A 10,160-nucleotide genomic window follows, 5' to 3' on the forward strand; every position below is an offset into this window, starting at 1 on the left:
TAGAGCATTGCCCATAACATGAACAACTCATCGGTTCTAGTGTTTCCTAGCTCGGTTCTACCCCAAATAGTGCAAGCCATGACCCTCTGAAGGTACCTAAGTACGGGGTTGTGAATGTTGCTAGCTTTGTTGGCTCTAGGGACATAGTTATCAAGGCCGGTGATACGGTTCCAAAAGGCAGCTGGGTCATAGTTATCCGGTTTCAGACTATCATCCCAATGAATATACCCCTCATTGACAAAACCTAAGGCTTCACAAAAGTGCTGAAGAGACATATTATAATTAATGTTCATTAACCGGAAAACAACTCTATGGTTAGGGTTATCAAAATTCAACTTATCTTTAGTGAAAACAAGTGAGCTTAAAAATTCATAAGTAAAATTCTCATAACCCCTCAAAGGTGTTAGCATATCAGTCCAACCTAGCCTACCTATTAACCTAAAAACATCATCTCTAAGCCCTAGCACTTGCAAATCATAGGAATCAGGATATCTAGAGGGATGTAAGGTTTTAGAAGTAAGAATTTTGTACCTGTCCCTTTGTTTGTTGTCTTTGAACTGAATTCCATGATTCTTGACTTGTGTTTGCTTCTTTGGGGGAGGACCGGAAGAACTTGCTGGTTCCTTTCCACTTCTTCTTCTTGAAGCCATTTGACCTTGGTTATGGTTGGTATGAAAGTTTGGGGTTTGGGAAGATTTTTGGTGGAAAGGATTGGTTTAGGGTTGGGGTGGATGTTTAAGTAAGGTTTAAGGGTTTAGTTATGGAGATTGGTTGAGGTTTTGTGGTGATTGGGTTAGGTTTTGAAGGATTAGGGTTTTGGTGAATTATGGGTTTGGGTGGATGAAAGTTGTTTTTGATTGGTGATTTTTGTTTTGGATGAAGTTTGCGATTGATTGGTGAAAGAATGGAGTAGATTGATGAAGATTTGAGTGAGATATGGAGGTTTGAAGGTTTGAAGGTTATGGAGGTTTAGAGAGAAGTTTGAAGGTAGAGAGAGGTTTGTGGTTTGAGAATGAATGGAGAAGAAGAAGAAAAATTTGGTTTAAAAAGGCCAGAACACGGGCACGGCCGTGCCAACCTTGGCACGGGCCGTGCCAACTTTCTGTGGCTCCCAACCTTCTTTTCTTCAAAAACACTGGCACGGCCGTGCCAGATCCAGCACGGGCCGTGCCAACACTCTGGTCAGAGGGACTTCAAAATTTTTCATTTTCTTGATTTTTCTCGAATCATACTTGGACAATTACCTACAAAACAAATTAAAACAAAGAAAAACAAAACAAAAACAATTAAATGCGTGGGTTGCCTCCCACGAAGCGCTCTTTTAATGTCATTAGCTTGACGGTTAGAAAGAGTCCTTAGAATGGATCAAAGATATCATGTTGTGTAGATGGCGCTATAAAACGTTCTTTCACAACATGATCGTTAAGCATGCAACAAGAGTAAAGAGCGGGACCTTTCATAACGTTTTCCAACTCAAATCCTACCATCTTATCACTCACTTGAAAGACGATCCTACCAAGTTTAACATCAATGAGGGCTCCTGCAGTTGCGAGGAACGGTCTACCTAGGATTATAGGGACGTCATCGTCCTCTTCAATGTCAACGACTACAAAATCAGTGGGGATGTATATCCCCTCTATCTTAACAGGTATGTCCTCGACAAATCCTACAAGTTTCATGGTAGAACGATCAGCTATTTTTAATTCCATCTCGGTAGGTTTCAACTCTCCTATCCCTATCCTTTTAAGCAGAGACAAAGGCAGCAAACTAACACTAGCTCCTAAGTCACATAAGGCTTTGTTTATGGATTCATTCCCAATTTCACATGGTATGGCAAAGCTACCTGGATCTCTAAGCTTAGGGGGTGCTTCTTGGATGATTGCACTAGTTTCCTTAGCCAAGGCTATTGTCTCATTATGCTCTATAGCCCTTTTCTTTGAAAAAATTTCCTTTAAAAACTTGGCATAAAGAGGCATCCTAGACAAAGCTTCAGCAAAGGGAAGTTTAATGCAAATCTTCCTAAGTATGTTAACAAATTTTTCAAATTTACCCTCTAATTTAAGCTTTTCGGGATTTAAGGGGGATGGAGTTTTGTTTTCTTCAAGTGGTTTAGCTTCTTCTATCACAACTTTATCACCTAAGGGCTTGACATTTTCTTTCCCAATGTTTTTAACCTTAGCAAAAGTTTCGCCTAATTTACTACCCCTAAAAGATATGACATTAACTTGGGCTTTGGGGTTGGCTTCGGTTTGACCAGGAAAGACTCCCGGTGTTTGGGAAGATGTAGCCACTTGTTGGGCTATTTGGGCGATTTGTGTTTCAAGCATTTTAGAGTGAGTAGCAATAGAATCAACCTTGGTATTGAGCTTGGAAAGAGAATCATTCAGAAATCCAGTTTGGTTTTTGAGTTCTTGAAGTTGTTTGTTTTGGTTGGCAATAGAGTTTTCCAACAAAATTTCCAAATTGGATTTTTGAGTGAATCTTTGGTTGTTTGCATAACCGGGTGGTGCTACTTGTCCATAGAGATTTTGGTTTTTATAAAAATTTTGATTTTGTCGCATCCCTTGGTTGTATTGAGCATAATTCATTTGCTCAACACCATTAGTAGCACTACCTAGTTGGCAATCAACACCAGCATGACCAGCTATACCACATATTTCACAAGAAGGAGTAGATGCAGAATTGATAGCACTAACATTGAATTTTTCAAGTTTTTCAGTTAGTGTATCAATTTTAGAAGCAAGGTGATCATAGTTAGAGACTTCGTGTATACCTGCCTCCTTTTTGGAGGATGAAGAACTAGAGATGGCTCTCTCGTCGGTCCATTTGTAATGATTTTGAGCCATGTCTTCAATTAGGGCATACGCCTCCGTGTAGTTTTTGTTCATAAGTGCTCCACCTGCAGCTGCATCAACAGACATCTTAGTGGTATAAGACAAGCCATTATAAAAAGTGTGGACTATAAGCCACTTCTCTAGGCCATGGTGGGGACAAAGTCTTAGCATTTCTTTGAAACGCTCCCACGCCTCATAGAGAGATTCCCCATCTTTTTGATTGAACCGTGTGATTTGGTCTCTAAGTTTAGCGGTTTTAGATGGTGGAAAGAAACGGGCAAGGAATGCTTGCCTCATCTGATCCCATGAAGTAATGGAACCGACTTCGAGGGAATGGAACCAAGCGCTAGCTCTATCCCTTAAGGAAAAGGGAAAGAGATGAAGTCTTACGGCCTCTTGGTTCTCCTTCATGGTTCCACTAATTCGTAGGAAAACAGAGATGTGAAGATTGGGATCCTCTGTGGGGGATCCCGAGAATTGATTTTGCTGCACCAAGTTAAGTAGGGCAGGCTTGATTTCAAAGTTGTCATCCTCAACCGTTGGGTACACAATAACAGCTTGTGGCTCAGCCGTAGACGGCGTTGCATACTCTTTGAGAGTGCGATTGGCCATGGCGGTGTTATTTTGTGCTGCTCTCCTCCTTCTATGTAAGAACCTTTCGATCTCGGGTATGAATACCGCTTGATTTCTAGTTCTTCGCATACAAGGTTGAGAACCCAAGAAGTTAACGATAACAGAAAAATAAAAAGGTAAAAATAAAAATAAAAAGAAAAGAAAAAGAAGAAGAGAGAATTCTAATCACTAAGAAAAAGCTAATCAAATTAGTTAACTCCCCGGCAACGGCGCCAAAAACTTGATATAGCCAAACTGCAAGCGCACGGCCTATCGAAGTAATAGTAGTAAGTAGAGTATCGTTCCGCTAGGGAGTTGGTCAATTTAATTAACTTTTAATGAATGATTAGAGGAGAGAAAGTTGATTAGAAAGGGTTTGATTGCTGAAGGTAAAAACAATAATAATAAAGGGGCCTTAGGATCATTGGTTCATCTTAATAACTAATCCTTCACTAGACAAAACCTAAACTTCTAATTTCATGGTTTACACACTAATTTCTAAAGACCGGTTTCCCTTAGCCCCTCACCTTTCCGATGAAAGTCCGGTGAGAGTTTACTTCTAGCAACCAAGCCTATTTCACTGACATGATTACTAGAAGATGCATAGAGGATTGAAACTACTCTTTGTCTCAATAGTTGCAAAGACTATTTCACTGTTTTGCAACTATTGTCTAGATTCACTTGTTCCAACATCAAGACTCCGCTCTCGCTTTATGAATTGATGTTTGGGATGATGGATTAACGATTATCAAACCCTCCGCTTTCGCTTCCACAGTTTGATAATTGTTAATCCACGTTAAGACGGTGGATCTAGATTAGAAATTAGGGTTACATAGAAATTAGGGTTTAGACATGTTTTGTTTAGGATTGAGTCATTAGACTCCCCAATAATCCTAAGACTAAGAAGTCTACTCACTCATGTTCATCGTAGACATGGAGGAAGAAGAGAGAAATACGGTAAAATAAATTGCAAGGAAAGTAAAAGGAAAATAAAGACTTTTATTAAAATAATACTTGAAATAAACAAAGTAAAGGATGATTGTTTATGGTGGAGAGCTACTCTATTTATAGCTTTACATTCGACTTAGAAACTAAGCAACTAAAAGGATAAAACGGTAAAGCTGCAACAGGGTAACTTGGCCTTGAAGAAAAAGCAGCAAAAGTGGTTCTGGGGACGGGCACGGCCGTGCCACATGTTGGCACGGGCCGTGCCAAGCTTCTGGTAAGGGGGATTGTATTTTTGCCCCGTATCTTCGTATTCTTGCGCTGTATTTTGCTCCAGTCCTCTTTCTTTTGCTCCAAGGCACCTTCCACCATATATTTATTCCTAAAATAAAATAAAACACAATTTGAAGTAAAATATTCTAAACTAAAATAAAATGCAATAAAATAAAATCAAATCTAAAATAAAACTAAACTAAATAAGGCAATAAATAATACTATCTATGACTCATCAAACTCCCCCACACTTGAATCTTTGCTTGTCCTCAAGCAAAAGGCAGCAAACATAGCAGCAACGAAGATTGATTTATGGCAATATTAAGAACATAAGTCTCAAAGAAAGGTTTTGCCTCAAGTACACTAATTTCAATTTCAAACACTTCTCATGAACCTATTCTACCCAACATCAAGTCTCAAGTGAGTGTGTGTGTGCAGTCCAACCCTTTTCTTGCTCCTGTATAAGACAGATATTATGAGGAATAGGTTCTATCCTTAGTGCTAAAGTAACCGAGAAAAGTCCTTTCTTCATTTCATATAAGAGTGATGGGAATTTGAGTTAAAATTAAATTAGATATAACAATTAAGCACAAAGGGGCTGCAGATGCTTAGGGGCTATCTATCCTCGTAGGAAGTCTTCTCGGATGTAATTGTCCTTTCCCCCTAGATTCAAAATCACCCTAAGCAGTGCTGCAAGATTATTTATTTGTTTCATCTCCGCGTAGGAAGTCTTTTTGGATGTAATTGTCCTTTCCCCCTAGTATTGATGAATTTGTTTCACTTTAAGTTCAAATTAAGGAGTCACCACCACAATTAGGAAGTTAGGATGTAATTGTCCTTTCCCCCATATGTTGGTGCCATTCTCCCGCCCCATTTAACATTAACAAATTAATAAGAATATAACAATTAAGAACAATTTGATTAATTTTCCCACACAAACTTATACTACTTTTACTCTTAAGACTTTAAAGGGTCTAAGTTAACACTAAAGATAGAACGTGTTCCTTAAAATACCTATTCATACATTTACTCAAGGATTGCAACCGGGTGCTTTTCTCATTGGAGATTTTCACAATAAAACATGATATGGGTATAGCAAGAACATAAGAAACACAAGAAACTATTTTCATGTACCAGAGACAACCTTTAGAGAAGAGACAAAACAAAAATTTTATGCCATATTTACATTAAAAACAAGCTACTTAGTCATGCCTCTTGCTATAAAAACAAAACAAAAGAATAAAGTTCAAGGGAGTTTGGGAACACTACGACTCTAGACACTTTATTAGGCCCCCCCCACACTTAGGGGAAGCATTGTCCTCAATGATTCAAAAGAAAAAGAAATTAAAAAGAAGGAGAAGAAGTAAGAAGAAGATGGAGTAGAAGAGGATGAAAGAAGGAGATGAGTAGAAGAATGAGAGATATAGGGAGAAGAAGAAGGGAAGAGAGGAAGAGGAAAGCTCACATTTGTTTATTGAGGTCCGTAAGGAGGACCTTGAAGTTGGAGGTGTTGCATCATCCGACGGAGCATCTCATTATTTTCATCATTGACACGGTTGCCCCTTTGAACTTCATTGCGAAGGCCGGAGATCTCAACACCTTGCCTTTGTTGCTCGGTGCTCATCCTCTCGATTTCATTGTGAATCCATGTCCATCTTTGATTTTCATTAAGCTCATCGGCTTCATGGCCATGGTGCCCCTCTTGGTGCAAGTTAGCACCTTCTCCTTCATCATGGTGCAAGCTAGCACCCTCTCCTTCATCATCTTGTTGTTCTAGAACCTGCACATCATCAACATACAACCAATTTTCTTCCACCTCGGTGGTAGTCCGAGATGGGTTAGGCAATAAAAACACGATTGGCACATTTAGCTTAAGTTGGTAATGGAGTGGTGGACGATGTTTAATGAAATTCATAGCAATGAGGGTTTCCCGGTTAAGCTTATTGTTTCCCTCAATTGGTTTGATCCCCTCATCCTCACTCACACCAAAACATCGAGCTATGTATGTAATGATGCCACCCACCACTATGTCTCCCCTACCGGCTGGTCTAGTAGCTACAAAGTCTAGGTAATCAATCAAATAAAAGCCAGTGTTGACGGGGTGGTTATAGAGCATTGCCCATAACATGAACAACTCATCGGTTCTAGTGTTTCCTAGCTCGGTTCTACCCCAAATAGTGCAAGCCATGACCCTCTGAAGGTACCTAAGTACGGGGTTGTGAATGTTGCTAGCTTTGTTGGCTCTAGGGACATAGTTATCAAGGCCGGTGATACGGTTCCAAAAGGCAGCTGGGTCATAGTTATCCGGTTTCAGACTATCATCCCAATGAATATACCCCTCATTGACAAAACCTAAGGCTTCACAAAAGTGCTGAAGAGACATATTATAATCAATGTTCATTAACCGGAAAACAACTCTATGGTTAGGGTTATCAAAATTCAACTTATCTTTAGTGAAAACAAGTGAGCTTAAAAATTCATAAGTAAAATTCTCATAACCCCTCAAAGGTGTTAGCATATCAGTCCAACCTAGCCTACCTATTAACCTAAAAACATCATCTCTAAGCCCTAGCACTTGCAAATCATAGGAATCAGGATATCTAGAGGGATGTAAGGTTTTAGAAGTAAGAATTTTGTACCTGTCCCTTTGTTTGTTGTCTTTGAACTGAATTCCATGATTCTTGACTTGTGTTTGCTTCTTTGGGGGAGGACCGGAAGAACTTGCTGGTTCCTTTCCACTTCTTCTTCTTGAAGCCATTTGACCTTGGTTATGGTTGGTATGAAAGTTTGGGGTTTGGGAAGATTTTTGGTGGAAAGGATTGGTTTAGGGTTGGGGTGGATGTTTAAGTAAGGTTTAAGGGTTTAGTTGTGGAGATTGGTTGAGGTTTTGTGGTGATTGGGTTAGGTTTTGAAGGATTAGGGTTTTGGTGAATTATGGGTTTGGGTGGATGAAAGTTGTTTTTGATTGGTGATTTTTGTTTTGGATGAAGTTTGCGATTGATTGGTGAAAGAATGGAGTAGATTGATGAAGATTTGAGTGAGATATGGAGGTTTGAAGGTTATGGAGGTTTAGAGAGAAGTTTGAAGGTAGAGAGAGGTTTGTGGTTTGAGAATGAATGGAGAAGAAGAAGAAAAATTTGGTTTAAAAAGGCCAGAACACGGGCACGGCCGTGCCAACCTTGGCACGGGCCGTGCCAACTTTCTGTGGCTCCCAACCTTCTTTTCTTCAAAAACACTGGCACGGCCGTGCCAGATCCAGCACGGGCCGTGCCAACACTCTGGTCAGAGGGACTTCAAAATTTTTCATTTTCTTGATTTTTCTCGAATCATACTTGGACAATTACCTACAAAACAAATTAAAACAAAGAAAAACAAAACAAAAACAATTAAATGCGTGGGTTGCCTCCCACGAAGCGCTCTTTTAATGTCATTAGCTTGACGGTTAGAAAGAGTCCTTAGAATGGATCAAAGATATCATGTTGTGTAGATGGCGCTATAAAACGTTCTTTCACAACATGATCGTTAAGCATGCAACAAGAGTAAAGAGCGGGACCTTTCATAACGTTTTCCAACTCAAATCCTACCATCTTATCACTCACTTGAAAGACGATCCTACCAAGTTTAACATCAATGAGGGCTCCTGCAGTTGCGAGGAACGGTCTACCTAGGATTATAGGGACGTCATCGTCCTCTTCAATGTCAACGACTACAAAATCAGTGGGGATGTATATCCCCTCTATCTTAACAGGTATGTCCTCGACAAATCCTACAAGTTTCATGGTAGAACGATCAGCTATTTTTAATTCCATCTCGGTAGGTTTCAACTCTCCTATCCCTATCCTTTTAAGCAGAGACAAAGGCAGCAAACTAACACTAGCTCCTAAGTCACATAAGGCTTTGTTTATGGATTCATTCCCAATTTCACATGGTATGGCAAAGCTACCTGGATCTCTAAGCTTAGGGGGTGCTTCTTGGATGATTGCACTAGTTTCCTTAGCCAAGGCTATTGTCTCATTATGCTCTATAGCCCTTTTCTTTGAAAAAATTTCCTTTAAAAACTTGGCATAAAGAGGCATCCTAGACAAAGCTTCAGCAAAGGGAAGTTTAATGCAAATCTTCCTAAGTATGTTAACAAATTTTTCAAATTTACCCTCTAATTTAAGCTTTTCGGGATTTAAGGGGGATGGAGTTTTGTTTTCTTCAAGTGGTTTAGCTTCTTCTATCACAACTTTATCACCTAAGGGCTTGACATTTTCTTTCCCAATGTTTTTAACCTTAGAAAAAGTTTCGCCTAATTTACTACCCCTAAAAGATATGACATTAACTTGGGCTTTGGGGTTGGCTTCGGTTTGACCAGGAAAGACTCCCGGTGTTTGGGAAGATGTAGCCACTTGTTGGGCTATTTGGGCGATTTGTGTTTCAAGCATTTTAGAGTGAGTAGCAATAGAATCAACCTTGGTATTGAGCTTGGAAAGAGAATCATTCAGAAATCCAGTTTGGTTTTTGAGTTCTTGAAGTTGTTTGTTTTGGTTGGCAATAGAGTTTTCCAACAAAATTTCCAAATTGGATTTTTGAGTGAATCTTTGGTTGTTTGCATAACCGGGTGGTGCTACTTGTCCATAGAGATTTTGGTTTTTATAAAAATTTTGATTTTGTCGCATCCCTTGGTTGTATTGAGCATAATTCATTTGCTCAACACCATTAGTAGCACTACCTAGTTGGCAATCAACACCAGCATGACCAGCTATACCACATATTTCACAAGAAGGAGTAGATGCAGAATTGATAGCACTAACATTGAATTTTTCAAGTTTTTCAGTTAGTGTATCAATTTTAGAAGCAAGGTGATCATAGTTAGAGACTTCGTGTATACCTGCCTCCTTTTTGGAGGATGAAGAACTAGAGATGGCTCTCTCGTCGGTCCATTTGTAATGATTTTGAGCCATGTCTTCAATTAGGGCATACGCCTCCGTGTAGTTTTTGTTCATAAGTGCTCCACCTGCAGCTGCATCAACAGACATCTTAGTGGTATAAGACAAGCCATTATAAAAAGTGTGGACTATAAGCCACTTCTCTAGGCCATGGTGGGGACAAAGTCTTAGCATTTCTTTGAAACGCTCCCACGCCTCATAGAGAGATTCCCCATCTTTTTGATTGAACCGTGTGATTTGGTCTCTAAGTTTAGCGGTTTTAGATGGTGGAAAGAAACGGGCAAGGAATGCTTGCCTCATCTGATCCCATGAAGTAATGGAACCGACTTCGAGGGAATGGAACCAAGCGCTAGCTCTATCCCTTAAGGAAAAGGGAAAGAGATGAAGTCTTACGGCCTCTTGGTTCTCCTTCATGGTTCCACTAATTCGTAGGAAAACAGAGATGTGAAGATTGGGATCCTCTGTGGGGGATCCCGAGAATTGATTTTGCTGCACCAAGTTAAGTAGGGCAGGCTTGATTTCAAAGTTGTCATCCTCAACCGTTGGGTACACAATAACAGCTTGT

At 39.8% G+C, this 10,160-nt stretch overlaps 1 long non-coding RNA gene and 2 other non-coding genes across 3 annotated transcripts; 2 read left to right on the forward strand and 1 right to left on the reverse strand.

Annotated features, from left to right (window-relative positions):
- Window positions 1–2,976: 2,976 nt before the first annotated feature.
- Window positions 2,977–3,083, forward strand: LOC146903648 (small nucleolar RNA R71). Its single transcript, XR_015020760.1, has one exon. It is a non-coding gene; the product is annotated as a small nucleolar RNA R71 (small nucleolar RNA).
- Window positions 3,084–4,425: 1,342 nt separating this feature from the next.
- Window positions 4,426–6,540, reverse strand: LOC146903649 (uncharacterized). Its single transcript, XR_015019479.1, has 2 exons — window positions 6,414–6,540; window positions 4,426–6,383 (listed from the first exon to the last, which is right to left on the reverse strand). It is a non-coding gene; the product is annotated as an uncharacterized LOC146903649 (long non-coding RNA).
- A 3,200-nt stretch (window positions 6,541–9,740) lies between these two features.
- LOC146903650 (small nucleolar RNA R71) lies at window positions 9,741–9,847 on the forward strand. The gene has a single exon (XR_015020761.1). It is a non-coding gene; the product is annotated as a small nucleolar RNA R71 (small nucleolar RNA).
- The last annotated feature ends 313 nt before the right edge of the window (window positions 9,848–10,160 follow it).

This window comes from Medicago sativa, chromosome 7, assembly GCF_051527215.1.
Source record: "Medicago sativa cultivar Bolivia chromosome 7, Bolivia_mono, whole genome shotgun sequence".
In the NCBI taxonomy this organism is placed as follows: domain Eukaryota; kingdom Viridiplantae; phylum Streptophyta; class Magnoliopsida; order Fabales; family Fabaceae; genus Medicago; species Medicago sativa.